The 20,712-nt window shown below is 37.9% G+C and overlaps 1 long non-coding RNA gene across 2 annotated transcripts in view; it reads right to left on the bottom strand.

The window, feature by feature from the left end:
• Positions 1-222: 222 nt before the first annotated feature.
• LOC143677849 (uncharacterized) overlaps positions 223-20,712 on the bottom strand; it is an 88,967-nt gene continuing 68,477 nt past the window's right edge. For both annotated transcript variants that reach the window (XR_013172949.1, XR_013172948.1), the window contains exons 3-4: positions 4,697-4,853; positions 223-301 (exon numbers count right to left, since the gene is read on the bottom strand). This is a non-coding gene — a long non-coding RNA (uncharacterized LOC143677849). The remainder of the gene's footprint in view (positions 302-4,696; positions 4,854-20,712) is intronic.

Below are 20,712 nucleotides of genomic sequence, written 5' to 3'. Positions count from 1 at the left end.
GAAGACAGTTTAACAGTTCCTTAAGAAACTAAATATTGAGTTGCCCTATGACCCAGCAGTAGCACTACTTGGTATATACCCAGAAGAGCTGAAAGCAGTGACACAAACAGACATTTGCACACCAATGTTTATAGCAGCATTATTCACAATCGCCAAAAGACAGAAACAATCCAAATGTCCATCAACAGAAGAGTGTATTAACAAAATTTGGTGTATACATACCATGGAATATTATGCAGCAGTAAGATGAAATGATGTCCTGAAGCACATGACAAGACGGATGAGACTTAAGGACATAATGCTGAGTGAAATAAGCCAAACACAAAAAAATAGATACATGTAACTCTACTTCCATAACCATGGTAAAGGTAAAAATAGGAAGCTTATAATAGAGAAGATAGGAGACACTTAGAGATACATACAAGCTAGAGATGTGTGAACAGTTAGCTAATGGGGTTGAACTCAAATGTAAGGGAATAGATAGAAATGAAGGTGGTTCTCTAGTGGCTCTACAAATAATATTACCATTTTGAAAGTGAACATGATTGAAACATGATTAACATGATTAATCATGTGTCCCATTGATAAACACTGGAAATATAAATAAGTTCTCACAAAAATTACTTCAAAGGTATGATTCCTGTCCAAAGTGTTTAAGTCCAGGGTACAGGGGAAAAAACTGCTGTTGCATGCCATGGGCTATGTTTAACAGGAAAACATCAGCAGTACCACAGCAACACCAGGGGTAAATAATGGGGGGAGGGACAAGCATTAAAGGGAGGTTTACATTTCCTAGTTGGTGAGGTATGTTTTTTGGTTATCTTTCTCTTGGGAACAATGAAATTATCTAAAATTGAGAGTGTTGATGGACTGTGGACTTTGGTCAGTATACATGATGCTTAATGAATGCAAATGGCTGAAGGATGCACTGACTGAGAAGTAGATTAGTGAACAATGACGTATACATATGATTGAATATTGTCCTGCTACAAAAAAGGAACGAAGTCATGAGGCATACAACGTGAATGAACCTGCGGGACATTTGGTGAGGCAAAATAAGCCAGAAATGAAAGAACAATTATTGTATGGTCTCCTTTAGAAAATGCTTATATGAAAACAGGGGCCTAGATTATAAACTCTTATAGCAGAAACACTTAGTCCAGAATGGTAATTATTATTTCTGGATTTTGAGAGGCTGTTTTATACATGTATAACCTTATATTTAGAGATAAGAATGAAGCTGATCATGTCAGGATTAAGGTAATTCAGAAAACAGGGGTAAGGAAGACATTGTCAATATTTTAGAATCCCACCTATTCCTTGAGACCAACAGAAGAAAGATTTATTTTTTCCAGAATCTAAATTTTCTGTAGCACATAATCTAACTCAACTTAGTCTGGATAACTCATTTGAACAACTGAAACACAGGAATAAGAATGAGAGACTTTAATCCTATATAGGTTAATGTAATGCCTAAATACATCCTAGAATATATTAAGCCAATAATCAAAAAGTATTAGCAAAGTCCCATGAGGGATGGGAGAAAAAATGTGGAACCATTAAACTTTACCATCAGGGAATCCCCTGATACTGTAACAAACATTAGAGACACTCAAATCAATAAGCCAAGCCCTTGATCTTGAGGCTTGCTCTTGTGAAGCTTATGTATGTAGCAGAGAAGTTTATACTACCTATAGGTATGCCTAAGAGTTACTTCTGGAAGACCTCTTTGGTTGCTCAGATGTGGCCTCACATGCTCTATGCCCAACTCTGCAAGTGAAATCATTGCCCTCCCTACTACGTGGGATATGACATCCAGGGTAAAAGTGGGTGATGATTCCCAGGGATGAGTCTGGCCCTGGCCCCATGGGATCAACAATTCCATCCTGACCAACAGAGGGGAAAGAAGTGTAACAAATAAAGTATCAGTGGCTGAAAGAGTTCATATAGTTGAGAGGTGACTCTTGAGGTCACTCTTAGGCAAGCTTCAGTTAGACATTGCTACTTATCATAATTTGCCAAACCCCAACCAAAACCAGTCTAGCCAATTCTAGAGAACTCCTAGGACAATATATAAGATTCTACAAAGGTTCTATGCATTAGAGTAACTTTCCAGAAACCTACAACCTCCATATGGGTCCTTGAAACCTAGTCCTGAAACCTAGAGTGCCCAGCCTCTCCAGAACATCAGCTAGTTCCATCTCCCTACCCCATATTATTGACAGCCCTGTCCAACATGAAAATATTAGAATCACCATAACCCAAATTCCCCTAAAAGAGTGGGATGGAAAGATCAAAGGTGATGGGGGAGTTACACAGAGCAGGCAAGATTTAACAAACGAATATGATTGCTGAATCACTAAATTGATATCTCTTTTAGTCCTCAGTATCTTAGTACAGCTAGAAGTAAAAACCTAAAATTGTGGAATTGTAACCCATACCAAACCCTGAAATCTGTTCTACAGCTAATTGTTGTACTGTGCTTTGAAATTTATTGCTTTTTTTTGTATATATGTTAATTTTCACAAAAAAAGAAATATTCAATTGTAATGATAAAAAAAAAATTTATTTCTTCTAGCCTCCTTTACTTTGGAGCAGCTAGAAGGAAAAATCTGAGATGATGGTATGGTAGCCCATGACAAACTCTGGGATCCGTCCTGTAACTACTTGTTGAAGAGTGCTTTGAAAACTATTACTTTTTTCTTTCTTGGCTTTATATAGATGTTATATTATACAATTTTAAAAGTTTAAAAAAATGGCAGATAATCTGACAAAATTGACTAGTGGCTTTGACTGGAAGGCAGATTTTAAAAGCCATGAAGTTGGATATTTAGCAGAAGTGGAAAATGCAGTCTGGCTATTCCTTGAAACTTATTGTAAAATATTAGAGGAAAAGGATAAGTTGAGAGTTAAACTCTGGGGTACAAATAAACCAGAAATTGATGATCTGGAAAATTCTGGGCTTCCAGAAAGGGAGGCCCCAGAGAATAATGCCCTACCTGAGGACTTGGCCAAACACGGATGTAGTCACCATTACAGAACAAGTGAGGATATGAGATGGAGTTATCCAGGAAGGATTTGTGGGAACTCCTTTTGTCTAGGAGTCATGATCCTTGCCTACTACATAAAAAACCAAGAAGAGTATTGTGGGATCTGTATAAATGTAGACACTGCCAGTCTGGACAGTGGGGCAAAAAAGGGACACATTGAAGGAAAAATAGCTTCAAAAGCAGAACAATGGAAGCTAAGTCTGAAGTCAAGAAACCTCAGGCCAGGAGACCAGACCCACCCAAGTAATTGGATAGGGTAAGTTTGTCCAGAAGGCAGAGGGTGGGCCTCCCACCTTGTTGTAGTGGTACAGTAGTGCCACCTCAGGCTTTGGAGAAGGTGGAGCACATTCCTTAGGGATTGGGGAGAGCCTGGCTACTACCCTATTGTTTTTTGGGGGGGAAGGTTAAGTTTGTCCCCCAGAGATGGCAGAGAGCCTGGGTGTGGCTCTGATGCTTAGAGAAGGTGAAGCTGAGAAAAAGGTGGTCTCCCCAATGTCCCCCAAGGTTGCATTCAGAGAGAGGCAGGCCACTGCATAGGCTCTTGGAAAGGGTGGGACTGCCACTTTCTAAAGCCCCAAAGATAAATGACTCTCAGACTTTGAAATCCAATGGAGTTTGCCCTGCAGGTTTTCAAAACTGCTTGGGTCCACTGACCCCTGTGTTCCTTCCAATTTCTCCCTATGGAAATGGAAACGTGTATTCTATGACTGTCCCTCCTTTGTATATTAGCAGCAAATAACTTGTTCTGAGTTTTACAGGTCTAGAGTCAGAGGCGAATTTTGCCTTAGGACAGACCATGCTATAATTGAATTTGATGAGATCATGCACTGTTTCTGACTTTCTATTGTATTTGTATTGTTACTGAAGCAGTTTAAGACCTTCTAATATTGTTATGGAATGAATGTATTTTGCATTTGGAACGAACATGTCTTCTTGGGGTTCAAGGGGTGGAATGTTCCAGTTTGAATCTGTTGTGTATCCCATAAAAGCCAAATTCTTTAATCCTCACTCAATGTTGCTGGGTGGACTCTTTTGGATTGTTTCCATGGAGATATGACCCACCCAATTGTGGGTAGTAACTTGACTAGATGGTTTCCATGGAGATGTGTCTCTACCCATTTAAGGTGGGGTTGCTTACTGGAGCCCTTTAAGAGGAAACCATTTTTGGAAAAACTAGAGAGCCAGAGAGTCTCCAGAGCCACAAGAACCACTAGGACAAATAGAGCCCACAGACCAACAGAGTCCCAGGAAAGCCATTGAAGAGAAAACGAACAGATCTCATCATGTGACTTTCCAGTTGAAAGAGAAACCTTGAATATCAGTCTTCTTTAACCAAAGTATCTTGCCCTGAATGCCATAGATTGGACATTTCTATAGCCTTGCTTAAATGGACATTTTCATAGCCTTAGAATGTAAACTTGCAACTTAATAAATTCCCATTTTTAAAAACTGTTCCGTTTCTGGTATGTCACATTTTGGCAGCTTTTGCCAACTAAAACAGATACCAACTTAACTTCAATAGCATGCACATATATCTTTCCTCTACCCTACTGTCCCCCCACCATTTTTTTTTTTTTTTACTTGTTACCACTTATATCTTTGTACCTTGCAAGAAAAAAAATTAGATTTATCATTAATGGGCTCACCTGGCTCTTTGCAAGAAGGAAGTTCAGGTACATACAAAACTAGCTAATCCTGCATAGCCCTGCTGATAGAGAAATAAGATGGAAAGGCCCAGTGGAGCAAGGACTGTAGGTTTCCATGTAGCTACTCACTGCTGAATGAAATTTTCCACTCACAGATCTGCCAGAGAAAATTTATTGTGATAGGAGAAGAATCAGTGTCAGGTCTGAGCTCAATTATCTTTATTCTTCATTTAAAATGTATTCTACCAAACAATGTCTTTTTGGTTGCATTTTCAAAATTTCATTTTGGTTATTATTATTTTTCACTTTTTAGCTCATAATAGAGAAAGAACCACACAGTTCCTCAATATAAGACACCATGGTACCATTACTTGTTTTTATTCTTTTGCATCTTAGCACCTATAGGAAGAAAAAGTGGAGTTACATGGAGTTACTTACCAAACAATACAAAACAATAACACTGGCATTTATAATTACCTAAATGGTTACCTTTACCAGAGGTCTTTATTTCTTTATGCTGCTTTGAACCACTGTATCTTTTTATTTCAGTCTAAAGAGCTCCCTTTTGCATTGCTTGCATGTCTACTGGTGGTGTATATCCTCAGCTTTATCAGAGAATATCTTCATCTCTCCCTTATTTATTATTTTTTTTTTTACTTTTTAAAAACCTTTTTATTGTAGGAACATATATATACAACTCAAAATTTCCCATTTTCACCACTTTCAAGCATACAATTCAGTGGCATTAATTGAATTCACAATATTGTGCTACCATTACCAACATCCATTACCCAAATGAGGCCTCACTTCTTGTAGTCTTGATCTACTCAGCCCAGTCAAGTTCAAGGTCCTCAAATTTCTTTTCTCCCTCTGCCTCATCTTTCACACCCTATCATTTTACCTTTTATATATTTCTATAATCTACCTAACCTTCTCTGTCCCAACCACAGTTGCCTTAGTTGGGCCTTTGTTAGTTCTAGGATTTGTCTACTGCAATGATCCACTCGAAAACTCTGACCTTACTCCTATGTGTAAAACCCTTTACACTCCCCATTGCCAAAAGCGGTGTTTCCTGTACCAGAGTTACCTGGGGATACTTGCAAAAAATCTATATTCCTGTATCAATCTGCACTTGTAGTACTTCCTAAGTGATTCTGCTAAATGCTAAAGTTGGAGAAACACTGGCTAAAATTCAAGTCTAAATTTCTTACAAGGACATATAAGACTCTCTAGGATTTAACTCTTGTCTGTTTACCTCTCTAATCTCATCTTTTTCTCCTGCCCATCAAATTCTTTATAATTAAGAATATTGAAATTATCTGCACTTATTCTAGGGTCTTCAGCTTTCATGCATTTGTTCTTCTTTTTCTTTCTTTATCTTTAGGGAATTCTGAGGGAAGCTCTACTATGAACTGGCTTTATTCTGTCAAGCAGGCACTAAGCTCCTTACTCCCATATTTCTGTAGCTAAAGACTAGGTTTTGGTTACAAGTGTGTGCATTCTCTGAAAATGAAACTTAAGATTAAAAAAACAAGGAATGTCAGTTTGCAGGACATTGAAAATAGGTGGTCATTCACATTATACAATTTCAACTTTTGTGCGAGACCTAAAGCAAGAAATATTTATTTGGTGCAATATTTATATTTTGACTAGTGCACCTCCTAATCCAACCTGCATGGTCAGCTTAACTGAACACAAGTCCATGGAACCTAGAATAGGGCACGAGATCCTTTTGGTTTATCCAGGTGAGTGTGATGCCCTGATAAATGCCAGAGTGATCTGAACAGTGAACAGAGAAGCACCTGAGGAGTCCCCTATGGGGAGAAAAGGGGAAATGTTCGACTTCTCCACTTGGAGAATTCCCAATATTCTAGCAAGCAGCAGGCACAATCAAATCAATAGGCTGAGCCCTCAATCTTGGGGCCTGCCCCTACGAAACTTTATGCCTTCATGAGGACAGGTTAAGCCTACCCAAAATCATGCCTAAGATTCACCCTCAGAGAACCTCCCACGTTGCTCAGATGTGCCCCTCTCTCTCTCTCTAAGCTGACACAGCAAGCAAACTCACTGCCCTCTCCCCCCTACATGGGACATGACTCCCAGGGGTATAAACCTCCCTGGCAACATGGGACAGAAATCCCTGGATGAGCTGGAACTCGGCACCAAGAGACTGAGAGAACCTGCTTGACCAAAAGCGGGAAAAGAGAAGCAAGGCAAAATAAAGGATCAGTGGCTGAGAGATTTCAGAGTCAAGAGGCTATCCTGGAGGTTATTCTTACGCACCATATAGATATCCCCTTCTCAGTTTATAGTTTATTAGAGTGACTGGAGGGAAGTACCCAAAACTGTAGAGCCATGCTCCAGCAGCCCTGCCTCTTGAAGATGATTGTATAGTGATATAGCCTTTACAGTGTGACTGTGTGATTGAGAAAACCCTGTGCCTGATGCTCCTTTCATCCACAGCATGGACAGACGAGCAAAAAATATGGATAAAAAATAAACAAATGATAGGGGGAACAAAGGTCAAAATAAATTGAGTAGAATGAAATACTAGTGGTCAATGAGAGGGAGAAGTAAGGCGCACAGCATGCATGAGTCCCTTCTCTTTTATTTCCCTTGTTGGGGAGATGCAAATGCCCAAAAAAATGATCATGATGATGAACACACAACCATGCGATGACACCGTGACCCACAGACTACACACCATGCCAAGAATGCCAGCATATTTGTTTGTTCTGTATAATAAAAATATATTTTTTAAAGTAGCTATGGAACAAATCCCAGCTTTGTCATGGGCTTCCATTTCACTATCTCAGATTTTTCCTTCTAGCTGCTCCAAAACACTGACGGCTAGAAGGAATATTATACAGTGATTCAGCAGCCATACGCATTTGTTAAATCTCATTTTCTCTGTTATACCTCCTCCTTCTCCTTTAATCCTTCCCCCAATCTACAAGGATCTTTGGACAATGCCCATGCTGATTTCTTATGTTGAGACAGGGTGTCCATACTAAAGGATAGGGGGATGAAATTAATTGATAATCTTGGAGAGGCTGGTCCCTCTGAGTTTCAGGATTTATCTGCCCTAGGAACCCTAGGATTTATATGTTCCAGGAAGGCAAACCTAGTGCATAAAACCTTTATAGAGTTTCAGTTTGAGCCCTAGGTGGTCTTAAGAGTCAACAAGTGATGATGATTGAGATTTAGCACACCATCTTTTGCCCGTTTTTAAATTGTGTTGTTCGTCTTTTATTGTTGAGTTGCAGGATTTCTTTATTTATTTATTTATTTTTGATATTAAATCCTTATCAGATATGTGGTTTCCAAATACTTTTTTCCATTGAGTAGGCTGCCTTTTCAACTTCTTGACAAAGTCCTTTGAAGAATGAAATGAATTCAATTTTGAGGAGGTCCCATGTATCTTTTTTTTTTTCCTTTGTTACTTGTGCTTTGAGTTTAATGTCTAAGAAACTACTCCCTACCACAAGATCTTGAAGATGCTTCCCTTAATTTTCTTCTAGGAGTTTTATGGTCTTGGCTCTTATCTGATCCATTCTGAATTAATTTTTGCATATGGTATGAGATAGGGGTTCACTTTTGTTCTTTAGGATATGGATATCCAGTTCTTCCAGAACCATTTGTTGAAGAAACTGTTCTGTCCTAGTTGAGTGGGCTTGGCAGTCTTATCAAAAATCAATTGATCATAGATGTGAGGGTCTATTTCTGAACTCTCAATTCAAGTCCATCAGTCAATATGCCTATCTTTATGCCAGTACTATTCTGTATTTATCACTATAGCTTTGCAATATGCTTTAAAGTCAGGAAGTATGACTTCTCCAACTTTATTCTTCTTTTTCAAGATGGTTCTGGCTATTCGGGTTCCCTCACCCTTCCAAATAACTTTGATAATTGATTTCTCCATCTCTGTAAAGCAGACTGTTAGAATTTCTATTAGGACTGTGATGAATCTGTAAATCAATTTGGGTAGAATTGACATCCTAACAATATTTAGTATTCCAGTCCATGAATAGGTAATGTCCTTCCATTTATTCAGGTCTTCTTTGATTTCTTTTAGCAATGTTTCATAGTTTTCTGAATACAGGTCCTTTACATCTTTGGTTAAATTTATTCCTAGATATTTGATTTTTTTTAGTTGCAATTAAAAATGGAATTTTTTCTTGATTTCCTCCTCAGATTGCTCAGTGCTCGTACAGAAACACTACTGATTTTTGCATGTTGATCTTGCATCTATCTGCCACTTTCTTGAACTCATTTATTAGCTCTAGTATCTTTGCTGTAGACTTTTCAGGATTTCCTAAATATAGGATCATGTCTTCCATGAATAGGGAAAGTATTAGCTCTTCCTTTCTGATTTAGATGGCTTTTATTTATTTTTCTTGCCAAACTGCTCTATCTAGAACTCCTAGCACAATGCTGAATAACATTGGTCACAGTGGGCATCCTTGTCTTATTCCTAATCTTAAGAGGGAAAGCTTTTAGTCTCTCATCATTGAGTAGGATGTTAGCTTTGGGCTTTTCACATATGCCCTTTATCATATTGAGTCAATTTCCTTCAATTCCTATCTTTCAATGTACTTTTATCAAGAAAGGATGCTGAATTCTGTCAAATGCCTTTTCTGTGTCAACTGAGATGATCATGTGGCTTTTTACCTCTTATTTCCCTCTTATCTGTTAATATGGTATATATGTTATTAATTAACATAATTAATGTTAATTGATTTTCTTGTGTGGAATCATCCTTTAATACCTGAAATAAACCCGCTTGATCCTGGCATATAATTCTTTCAAAGTGCTGTTGGATTCACTTTGCAAGCATTTTGTTGAGGATTTTGGCATCTATATTCATAAGAAAGATTGGCTTATAATTTTCTTTCTTGTACTATTTTTATCTGGCTTTGGTATCAGAGTTATGTTGACTTCATAGAATGAGTTAAGTAGAGTTTCCTTTTCTTCAATTTTTGGAAGAGTTTGAGCCAAATTTGTTCATTCTTCTTGGAATGATTGGTAGAATTCACCTGCAAAGCCATCAGGTCCTGACTTTTCCTTTCTTGAGATTAGTTTGTTGAGGTCTTCTATTTCTTTTAGAGTTGGTGTAAGTTATTTGTTTCTAGGAAATTTTCCATTTCCTCTAAGTTATCTATTTATTGGCACTCTGTTTTACATAGTATCCTCTTACGATCTATTTTTTTCTGTGGCCTCAATAATAATACCCCCTTCTCATTTTTCATTTTATTTATTTGTATTTTCTCTCTGTTAGTCGTCTAAAGGTTTGTCAATTTTATTGTCTCAAAGAAACAGATTTTGGTTTTGTTGATTCTTTCTGTTGCTTTTTGTTCACATTTTTTTTTTTAATTTCTGCTCTAATCTTTTATTTCCTTCAAGATTAGTTTGCTGTTCTTTTTCTAGCTCCTCCAGGTGTGCAAGTAGGTCTTTTATTTTATCTCTTTCTTATGTTGTGTTCTCATTTTCGTTTGTCTGAAGATATTTACTGATTGCTCTTCCAATTTCTTATTTGACCTACTGATTGTTGAAGAGTGTGTTGTTTAACCTTTTTATATTTGTGAATCTTTCCATTCTCTGGCTATTATTGATTTCCAGCTTCATTCCATTATGATCAGAGAGTGCTCTGAATAATTTCAATCCCTTTTAAAATTTATTAAGGATGGGCCATGGTGGCTCACCAAGCAGAGTTCTCACCTGCCATGCCATAGACCTGGGTTCAATTCCCAGTGCCGAGGCACAGGGGCTGGAGGTGGTGCTGGGGTTAGGTGACCGCTGGACCGACTGTCACCAAAGCCCTCCCCCAGATGCTGCTGGGCTGTTCTGGGCAGATCATTCTTGTCCTGAGTATGTGTGTGGGGCAGGGGGAGGGCGAAGGATGAAGGAGCCAGGATGGGGAAAGGGGTGTGGGATGGGGGGTGAGAGGAAGGGGGAGGAGGAGGAGGAAACCACAGTGATGACCGCAAGCTCCGCACCCACCACCAAAGTCTTGCAGACTGACACACTGAGCCGGTGGCCTCTCCCTTATTTTTGAAAGAGAGTCTCATCAGATATAAAATTCTTGGCTGTAGTTTCTTCCCTCAGTACTGTAAGTATTTCACCCATAGCCTTCTTACCTCCATGGCTTCTAATGAGAAATCAGCATTTAATCTTATTGAGAATCCCTTGTATAAAATATGCTGCTTTTCTCTTGCAGCTTTCAGAACTCTCTCCTTGTCCTCTGCATTTGACAGTGCAATCAATATATGATGGGGTGTGGTTTTTCTTCCTGTTTATCCTCTTCGGTGTTCTCTGAGCTTCTTAGATGTGTATATTCATGTCTTTTGCTAAGTTTGGGAAGTTTTCTGCTATTTCCTTGGTTATACCATCTTTCCTTTTCTCTCTTTCTTCTCCTTCTGGGACTCCTATCATGCGTATATTGGTATACTTGATGGAGTCCCACAGATGTCTTAGGCTATTTTTTCTTTTAATATTTCTTTTTCTCTTTTGCCACTTAGCTTGACTCATTTCAAGTGTCTCAAATTCACAGATTTTTCCTTCTGCCAGTTTCATCCTGCTCTTGAAACCCTCTTGACCACTTTTCATTTCAGTTATTGTGGTTAAATTTATAATATCAGGTGGGCCATGGTAGCTCAGCAGGTAAGAATGCTCACCTGCCATGCCAGAGGACCTGGGTTCGATTCCCGGTGCCTGCCCATGTAAAAAAAATTATAATATCAACTCTGGGATATAATCCCTGGGATGTCTGTTTCCTGTTTTTCTAACCAGCTGGTGATAAGGCAGAGATTTACTTGATCTTCAGTCCTCATTTCAGGAAGGTCTGCACAAGGCAAATGCACTAGGCAGTGTCTTCCTTGTCTTACTGGGCCTCTCTCTTATCTTTGGTTTTTGCTTGCTAGTTATTTCCAAGTTTCTCCATTTACAGAAGTTTGGTTGTCCCTCTGTTTCCTAAGAGACAAACCTCCTTCACTGGGTATTTGAATCTGGTAGACTTTTGTCCCAGACTATCTGACATAGCTTTTTACATTCATTTCATTATCTTATGCTGCTTTTGCCTGTAGAGCAAATTCTGGCAGGAGTTTCCCTGAGGGGAGGACATTCCCAATTTGGTCATTCCCAGTCAAAACAGGGCCAGGGACCCACAAATAGGGTGCAGATCAGTTCCAAAATGCCCTGTGGAAAAGTTAGGAAGGGCACCAAAAACTTCTCCAATGGCTCCCCAAAGCTGAGCTTTCCTGGCCTGCCCAGCAAATGTAGTCCTTCAGCTAATTTTCTCCAGCAGTCCAGAGGACACCCTGGGTCTTTCAATCTCCACCAGCACCACCTCTGTCTGGGGAGGGTGGAAATAGGGAAAGGCAGCAATTGCTGCCTTTTTTGGGCATGGCTGAAATAATGGCTGCCACCACCTTTGTCTGGGGCAGGTTGAAACAATAGCTATAATCAGAGCCAGGACCAGTGATCTGAATTTGCTAATCACATGCTGTGATCAGTGACCAGCTATGCACAGCACTGTTCTTAGGGAAGAGGACTTTTATGTCCCTTACTGGTAGCAGCAGCTAGTCAGGGACTGGACTCTATGCCACAAGAGTGGGGGATGGGCACTAGTAGCTGCTGCTGAGAGAGCAATTTGCAGTTCTTTACTGTAATTTATCAATCTCTTCCTCCCACTCCTTTCTGGATACTGTACAATGTTCTTCTGGTCTCTGATGTTTCAATATAGTTGTTTTAAGACAGTTCCTGACTGTTGAATAGTCGTTTTGGTGGCAGGATTGAGTCTTAATGCTCCCTACTCCACCACTCTTCCCCAGAAGTCCCCTGGAAAAGAGTTTTAAAGTCTTAGATTGAGACGTAACATAGAGACACACTCTGAGCCAAATCCATCCAGTATATTACTAATAACAAATCAGGTTTAATCTGTACATATTTTAGAATTGAGGCACTGGAAGTCTGAGCCAGTCAGATGTAGGCATTTGAGCTGAAAAGTCATCTAAAGTTAATGTTGAGGTGGCCGTATCAGTCCCTGTGCAAGAAGAGTAAGCTCAAGAAGCAAAGAAAAGTGGAGAAATCACCCACAGAAAAGGATGCTCAATTCTTGACTTCAGGTATAGAAGCCCAACTCAACTTAATTTACGCCTCTGAGATTCCACAATATCTCTGAATTTTTCAGTGAACACAATCCAGACATACTTCATTTGAGCTATATGAATAGGTTATTTTTCTTACAACTAAAAGAATCTACTCTAGAACAAAAAAGCTGGTATAAAGTTTACATTCTTGATTCTTATTAATGTCATCAATAATAATATATCCACCAAAAATAAAAACAAGCTGCATAGGATTTGTTTAGACACCAAGGAAAGGAAACTGTCTTTTAGTCAAGGAAGCTTTACAAACAGGTCCTCAATTCTTTATAGTCTAATATCTAGATTGAGAATTTTCAGCCTTTTAGACTGTATCCTTCCATTATAAATGATTTTCTACATTGCTTTCATAGTATTTTCGGCAGTACAGTAATACATTTTTAGACACAGAGCAGAGAAACTGGCTCCCTTCCAGGTCACTCATAAGTTAATGATACATCAACAATAATCAGAATAAACTAAACTGAGAGATTCAATGTTCACTTACAACAGAGTCTGCCTGTTGCCTTTATTGTGATTGGCACAATGACTCAAATATGAAAATGCCACTAATAGATGACACCCTTGTGTTCATTCACTTTAAGTTTTCTTTGCTACTAGAACTTGATTACAACTGACATCCATTGAGGAATATAAAAACATCCATGCTTTCCTTAGTCATTCAGACACAAAATGAATTTCAACAAAACAGACGAATCCAATAAATCTGCATCATCCAGAAAGTGGCCTTGAAAAGAACCCTTACCTTCTATTAGAACTATATGTTACCCAAATTAAGAGGAAAGCTATAAATGCGTTCACTGAAGTTGAGGATTTAGTTTGGCTTGTCATAATACTCCTGTTATAAAATGTAAATTCAGAGACATAAAAATATGTTGAGTAAAATACAAAAAAGGTTTTCACTCATGGTTAGAAGATAGGATGAGGTGAGGTATGAATTAATCTCAAATTAGAAAAAAAAATTTCAAGTTTTCAGAAGATCATTTCTTGCAAGCTTAAAAAAAAACAAGGGATGGGTGGGCCATGATGGTTCAGCAAGAAGAGTTCTTGCCTGCCATGCTGGAGACCAGGGTTTGATTCCCAGTGCCTGCCCATGTTAAAAAAAAAAAATCAAGAGATTATTGTTAAGAGTGCAAGGCTTTGGAGGTGGGGCAAGATGGCAACTTAGTTTAGTTTGTCCTCCAGAACAGCTAGTAAATAGCCAGGAATGGTACTGACCAACTGCTGATGGAACATCAGTGACTGGACACACACCGCACATGAGTCTGGACCAGGTGGAACAGCTGTAAACCCCCAAGCTGCAGAGGCCAATGTCCCTCCCTCATGGACACATCAGACTGGTTCTCTGAGGGGAAAGGAAACAGACTTCACTAGCAGCAAAGGCTTAGCTCAACCAAACTCCACTTGCAGAATTAATTAACAAATTCTGTCTACTAAAAATGGGCTCCCAACAGGAGATTTTGCCCTGGCAGAGAGGGGATGGGGCTAATGGGGATAAAAACAACAACAGAGACTTTTTGAGTCAGAAAGCACAAAATATTGGAAAAGGTTAGACCACAAGAAAAAGGGGCACATAGGGCCTGCAGACACAGAGCCACGTACCAAATCAAGCTTTTGGTTGACAAACCCCAGGAGCCTGGGTCCTGCTTTGAAAAGGCTTTTTTGCTTTTTTTTTTTTTTTAACTCCTTAAATAGCTCATTAGATAGAACCGGAAGCACTCTCAAGCTCCAGTCCTGCCCCAGGCAAGGGTGGAATTAATCAGGTTTGGAGTTAAAGTAACTAATCAGGTGAAAGGAGTTAATTCCCTAAAGGGTGTCTCCTCCCCAAGAGAAAGGTGGGGCCCAGCACAAGTGGAATCCCTCCTTCAAGAAATTCAAGTCCCAGGAACTGGAAAACTGAAGCAATTAAAGCCATCCTACAGCATCACCTCTGTCTCAATGACACCTCCAAGCAGGGAGAATCTGCTGAAGTTAAAGGCACCACATCACTTTATGCTGGTGGGAAGTCATGGGCAGAAAAGTGTCACCTACAGGGCAGGATAGGAAAAGCACAGAGTCCAGAGGTTACATAGGAAAATCTGTCAACCCACTGTGTCTCACCCTCGGAAAACTGATGCTCATTTCTCTTTCTTCCTGAAATGTGGGCCTGTCTGGCCAAGGAAAATCTGATTAGGGTCTATAATATCTGAAGAGACCCTCCTCAAAATAAAAGGTCCCCATAGGCTGGGCAAGAAGCAGAAAAACAAGAACTGAAAAATTCTGATCAGTTAAACAGAACCTATGCTAGAGGTCTAGAATAAGTTGAACTGAATGCCAAAGAACAGACAGAGAACAAAGCCATCCAGCAAGAAAATCCTAGGTAAGAGAGTGAAAACAACCTCCAGAATCAACTAATCAAGGAAAACAAATGATTAGACACCAGCAAAAAATAACAAGTCATATTAGGAAAATTGAAGCTATGGCCAGTCAAAGGAACAAATCAACAATTCAAATGAGACACAGGAGTTGAAAAAACTAATTCAGATGTTCAAAAAGACATGGAAAATTTCATCAAAATCAAACTGACAAGTTGAAGGAAAATATAAAGAAGACATTGGGTGAACAAAAAGAAGAAAATGAAAGTTTGAAAAAACAAATCACAGAACTTATGGGAATGAAAGTCTCAACAGAAGAAATGAAAAAAACAATGGAAACTTACAACAATAGATTTGAAGGGCAGAAGAAAGGATTAGTGAACTAGAGGACTGGACATCTGAAATCTGACACACAAAGAAAATATAGGGAAAAGAATGGGAAAATATAAGCAGGGACTCAGGGAATTGAATGACAAATGAAGCCCACAAATATACATGCTGTGAGTTCCAGAAGGAAAAGAGAAGGGGAAAGGATAAGAAGAACAAATGGAGGAAATAATTACTGAAATTTTCTGATCTCTTATGAAGGACATAAAATTACAGATCCAAGAAATGCAACATAGCCCAAACAGAATAGATCCAAATAGACATACTCCAAGACACTTACTAATCAGATTGTCAAATGTGAAAGACAGAATTTTGGAAGCAGCAAGAAAAAGCAATCCATCACATAAATGGGAAGCCCAACAAGACTATGTGTGGATTTATCAGCAGAAACCATGGAGGCAAAAAAGGCAGTGGTATGATATATTTAAGATTATAAAAGAGAAAAACTGCCAACCAATAGTTCTATATCCAACAAAACTGTCCTTCAAAAATGAGAGGGAGATTAAAATATTTTCAGACAAACAATCCCTGAGAGCATTTGTAACTAAGAGGCCATCTCTGCAAAAAGTACTAAAGGGAGCACTATAGACACATAGGAAAAGGCTGAAGAAAGAGGTCTGGAGAACACTGTAGAAATGAAGACTACCAGCAAAGGTAAAAAGAGGAAAAAAATTAGATACAACATATAAAATCCAAAGACAAAATGATAAAAGAAAGTACTGCCTTTATAGTAATAACATTAAATGTTCATAGATTAAAATCCCTGAGGCTCATTTTAGATCCAAGAACAAAAATAGGTTGAAAATGATAGGTTGGGAAAAGATATTTCATGCAAACAGCAATCAGAAAAGAGCAGGAGTAGCTGTACTAATATCCGACAAATAAAAATAAAAGGTATCCAAATTGGAAAGGAAGAAGTAAAATTCTCATTGCTTGTAGATATAATACTATATGTCAAAAATTCTGAAAAATTCACAGCAAAACTGTTAGAGCTAATAAAGGGCATATCGTTCTCAAGTATTGGAAGACTATAGTTAAGATGTCAATTCTATGCATACTGATTGATAGATTTAAAGCAATATCCATTAAATCCCAACAACTTACTTTGAAGAAATAGAAAAACTAAATAACGAAATTTATTTGGAAGGGAAGGATGCCCTGAAGAGCTAAAACTATGCTGAGAAAGAAAAATGAAGGAGAGGTCTCATACTACCTGACTTTAAAACATATTACAAAGCTACAGTGGTCAAAATAGCATGGTACTGGCAGAAAGATAGATTTACCAACCAATGGAATTCAACAGAATGTTCAGAAATAGACCCTCTCATCTATGGACAGTTGATCTTTGATAAAGAAATCAAACCAATCCACCTGAAACAGAGCAGTTTCTTCAATAAATGGTGCTTGGAGAACTGGATATCCATATGCAAAAGAACGAAAGCTGATCCATATCTCACACTCTACACAAAAATTAACTCAAGATGGATCAAAGACCTAAACATTAGAGCTAAGACCACAAAACTTTTAGAAGAAAATGTAGGAAAATATCCTATAAAGCTTGTAATAGGAGGTGGTTTCCTAGACCTTACACCCAAAGCACGAGCATTGAAGAATAGATAAATTGGAACTCCTCAAAATCAAACACTTTTGTGCTTCAAAGAACTTTGTCAAGAAAGTAAAAAGGCAGTCTACACAATGGGAGACAATATGTGGAAACCACATAAGAGATAAGAGATTAGTATACAGAATATAAAAGAGATTCTTCAACTCCACAGCAAAAAGACAAGGCAATTAAACTGTTTGTTTGTGTCCTTGCCCTCAGGTCCTCTGAATAGATACCTAGTAATGGGATTGCTGGATCACATTGCAATTCTATACTTAGCTTCCTGAGGAATCATCAAATTGCCTTCAGAGCGGCTGTACCATTTTACATGCCCACTTTCTCGACGTTCTTAGAGCTATAAACAACCCCAGAAAGATTATCTATTTTGTCTTACTAGTAGCAATACCCACCTCCAGTCTAATAGCTAGTTAAATACAGAGGTCAAAAATAAAACCCATGGCTCTGTTATATGCTATTAAATATTTTAAACAAGTAGAACAGCACAGTTTCCCACATAACACATCAATTCTTGATGGAAAAACAAATGCAATTACCATATCTTAATCAATTAAAGAAAAAAAAGGGAACAGCAAATGAAGCTTGAAGAGATATTGACAATAACTGGTTGAGTCCTCAGAGGAGAGTGGAAAAGAGCCCATCAGATCAGCTGAATAATAATAATAAGACAATAACCTGGAATATAAAGAACATTTTCAATCTGGAACAATCTACAGAAAGAAACTGAATGTTTTCTCCTACACAAAAGAAAGAACAAAACTGAGAAAAGTGCTCACACCCTTTGCATCATCCAAGTAATCTTCTAAATCTGTGTTTCCAAACATTAGTGATCCAGATTCAAACTCCACCACTTTGCTGTGTCCTCTTAACATTTGTGTCTCATTATTTATTTAGTATTTTTCTTAAAACTGAATTTAGCTTTGTCCTGTGCACAAATATCCTTGGGATCACAAGGTTATAATTTTACTAATGTACATTAAAATAAACACAGACCTATTAATTTATGTTATTTTATCTGTGCATCAGCTTACATCACCACTCATGCCTCTTGTGATACACATATATATGCTGCACTTGAGGAAACACTAGCAAGTAGAGAAATGGTAGTTTTGATCAGGAATTGCCAAATGCACAAAAGTTTTCTCTAGCTTCTAACAGATAAGACAGTCTGCATTTGACCGTCCTCTAAAAGAACCGCTTACCCTAATAGTTCAGATCAACAAACATGAGCACTTACTCCGTATCAAGTTCAATAGTGTGCCCTGGAACCTAGAACGTATACAAAGTGAATAAGCCTTCCAGAAAAATATACACACTTTGTCTTAAAGAATAGTTGTCATGACCAACCCTTAGCAGCCATTTTCTTCTGTGACTGATTATAGTACCATTAAGAACAAAGTTGTTTCCTGACAAAGCAGATTGGGGAGGAGAAAACCAAATTTTCCCAAAAGCAGCCAGGAAGGGCAATCGTATATAATATATAAGTACTAAAACAAGTAATGAAATAATGTGTACAATAAAAGCCTAATTATGTAAAAATATGCATATTTATGCATAAAATAAACTTAGAAGGAAATACACCAAAATATCAAAATATTAACAGTAATTATCTCTCTACATGTTGGAATTACAGGTGGGTTTTTGCGCTGTACACATTTTTTTTCAATGGCCTTGTACTGCTTCAGATATCAGAATAAAAACCTGTTTGTACTTTAGTCTTTGATTTCCATGTACTTAGACTTTTTTTAATATAATTTTTTTGTATGTTGTATGACAGGGTCACATTTCATTATTTTTCCATGTGAGTATCTCATTCTTGCAGCACCATTTTGTTGAATTTTTGTTTGTAAGTTTTGTTTTTTGTTTGCTTGTTTTGCTTGCTTGTTTTTTTGGGGGGAAGTGCATAGACTGGAAATCAAACCCAGGTCTCCTGCATGGCAGGCAAGAATTCTGCCACTGAACTACCCTTACACCCCCTAGACTTTTTATAAGAGTATATTTAAAAAAAAGAGAGAGGCTGCCTCCTTTGAAAATGAAAAAGAGTAAAGGTTGTGAAAAGTTTAAAAGTTTATAGAGAATGCTGTTCTCTATAAAGTCTTCATCATTTCCTGCTCTGTATCTTTGCAGTTTCCTCTGACCCAAATGTATTTTTCCTCATTGCCTTACAGGAAACCTATAGCAATGAGGTCTTCCTTGAGATTCAAAGTTTGAAGTAATTTCTTCTTCTGAAATTCCATAGTACCCTATTTGTTATTTATGACATCATTTCCATCTTATATTTTGTCATAATCTGCAAAATACAATGAGAACAGTCTGTTACCTAAGGATCATTTATATTTTTAAAATAGTCTTAAAATGCACACATATTTGAACATGAAAAACAGAATCACAGAATCTCAGAACTTGAAAAGACCTTAACGATCACCTCATTTAACCTACTTCGTAAATGGAAAAATTGAGGCTCAATTAAATTATGTGACATATTCTAATGCACACAGAATTAGATGTAGGATCAAGACCAGAATCCAGGCTCCATCCTGGATCTTAGGTTTCTGTTCTTTCTATGTACACACTAAATTGTGCCTATTTGGAATTAATGGCTAAATGTTTTTGCTAAATTGAATGGCAAACTTGGTTATCAACTAAGAGATTTAATTTTTTTTGCTCTAGTGAGTTAATCAGATGTTTGATCATTATGTCAGGCATAGCAGAAGGTAGCCATCACTTGATTGGGGTTTCTCCTTTTCTTTCTCTCTGTTACTGCATGCCCTCTGTTCTGACCCATAAAGAGAAGAAAAATAGTCCATAAAATTGGCAACATAGTTGGCTATCCAATATAGATGAATACCCCATCTTCTGCAACAAAAATGTTAATTTTCAAATCTGATATAGCACTTAAATCTCATCTTTAGCCATTCTCGATTATTTCATTTAAATGGTACAGTGGAAATATCTCCCCTATTGCCAAATAAACAATGTAAGCATTTCTCTCAAACCTATTATAAGGGAAGGGGTTATATACTACACTACAGATCACATTAAAGGAAATCCTCAACTTTCATTCAACCCATACTTGCCTGCCTTATATGCCAACCTCTCTAAAATAACTTCCACACATAGAATTCAGATTTTTAACAAAGTTCAGACAAACTTATCAAGCTAGCTCATGACGATGCATTTTTTTAAAATAGTTCTGCTTGAAACAGAATAATCGTGCAATCATTTAAAGATATTGCTACATTTCTCCTCAGAGTCTGGGAAATTGGAAAATGAAATGGACACACAGGTGTAGTATACTTAATGCAACCAAAGAAAAGTGACAATCTCTAGGCACACTGTAAAACAACATTTTTAACCTCAGTCAGATACTCACTGGACTCAGAGAGGCCTCTGTGGTTTTAATTGTGAAGGGAGAGAAGAAAAGGAAGAATATGTTCAAAAGGCTGAAAATATATTACCAAATATTTTCTTAAAGACAAAATGTAACTAGGA

Source organism: Tamandua tetradactyla, chromosome 3, assembly GCF_023851605.1.
Source record: "Tamandua tetradactyla isolate mTamTet1 chromosome 3, mTamTet1.pri, whole genome shotgun sequence".
NCBI lineage: Eukaryota > Metazoa > Chordata > Mammalia > Pilosa > Myrmecophagidae > Tamandua > Tamandua tetradactyla.
This window is presented reverse-complemented; position numbering and strand designations above follow the sequence as displayed.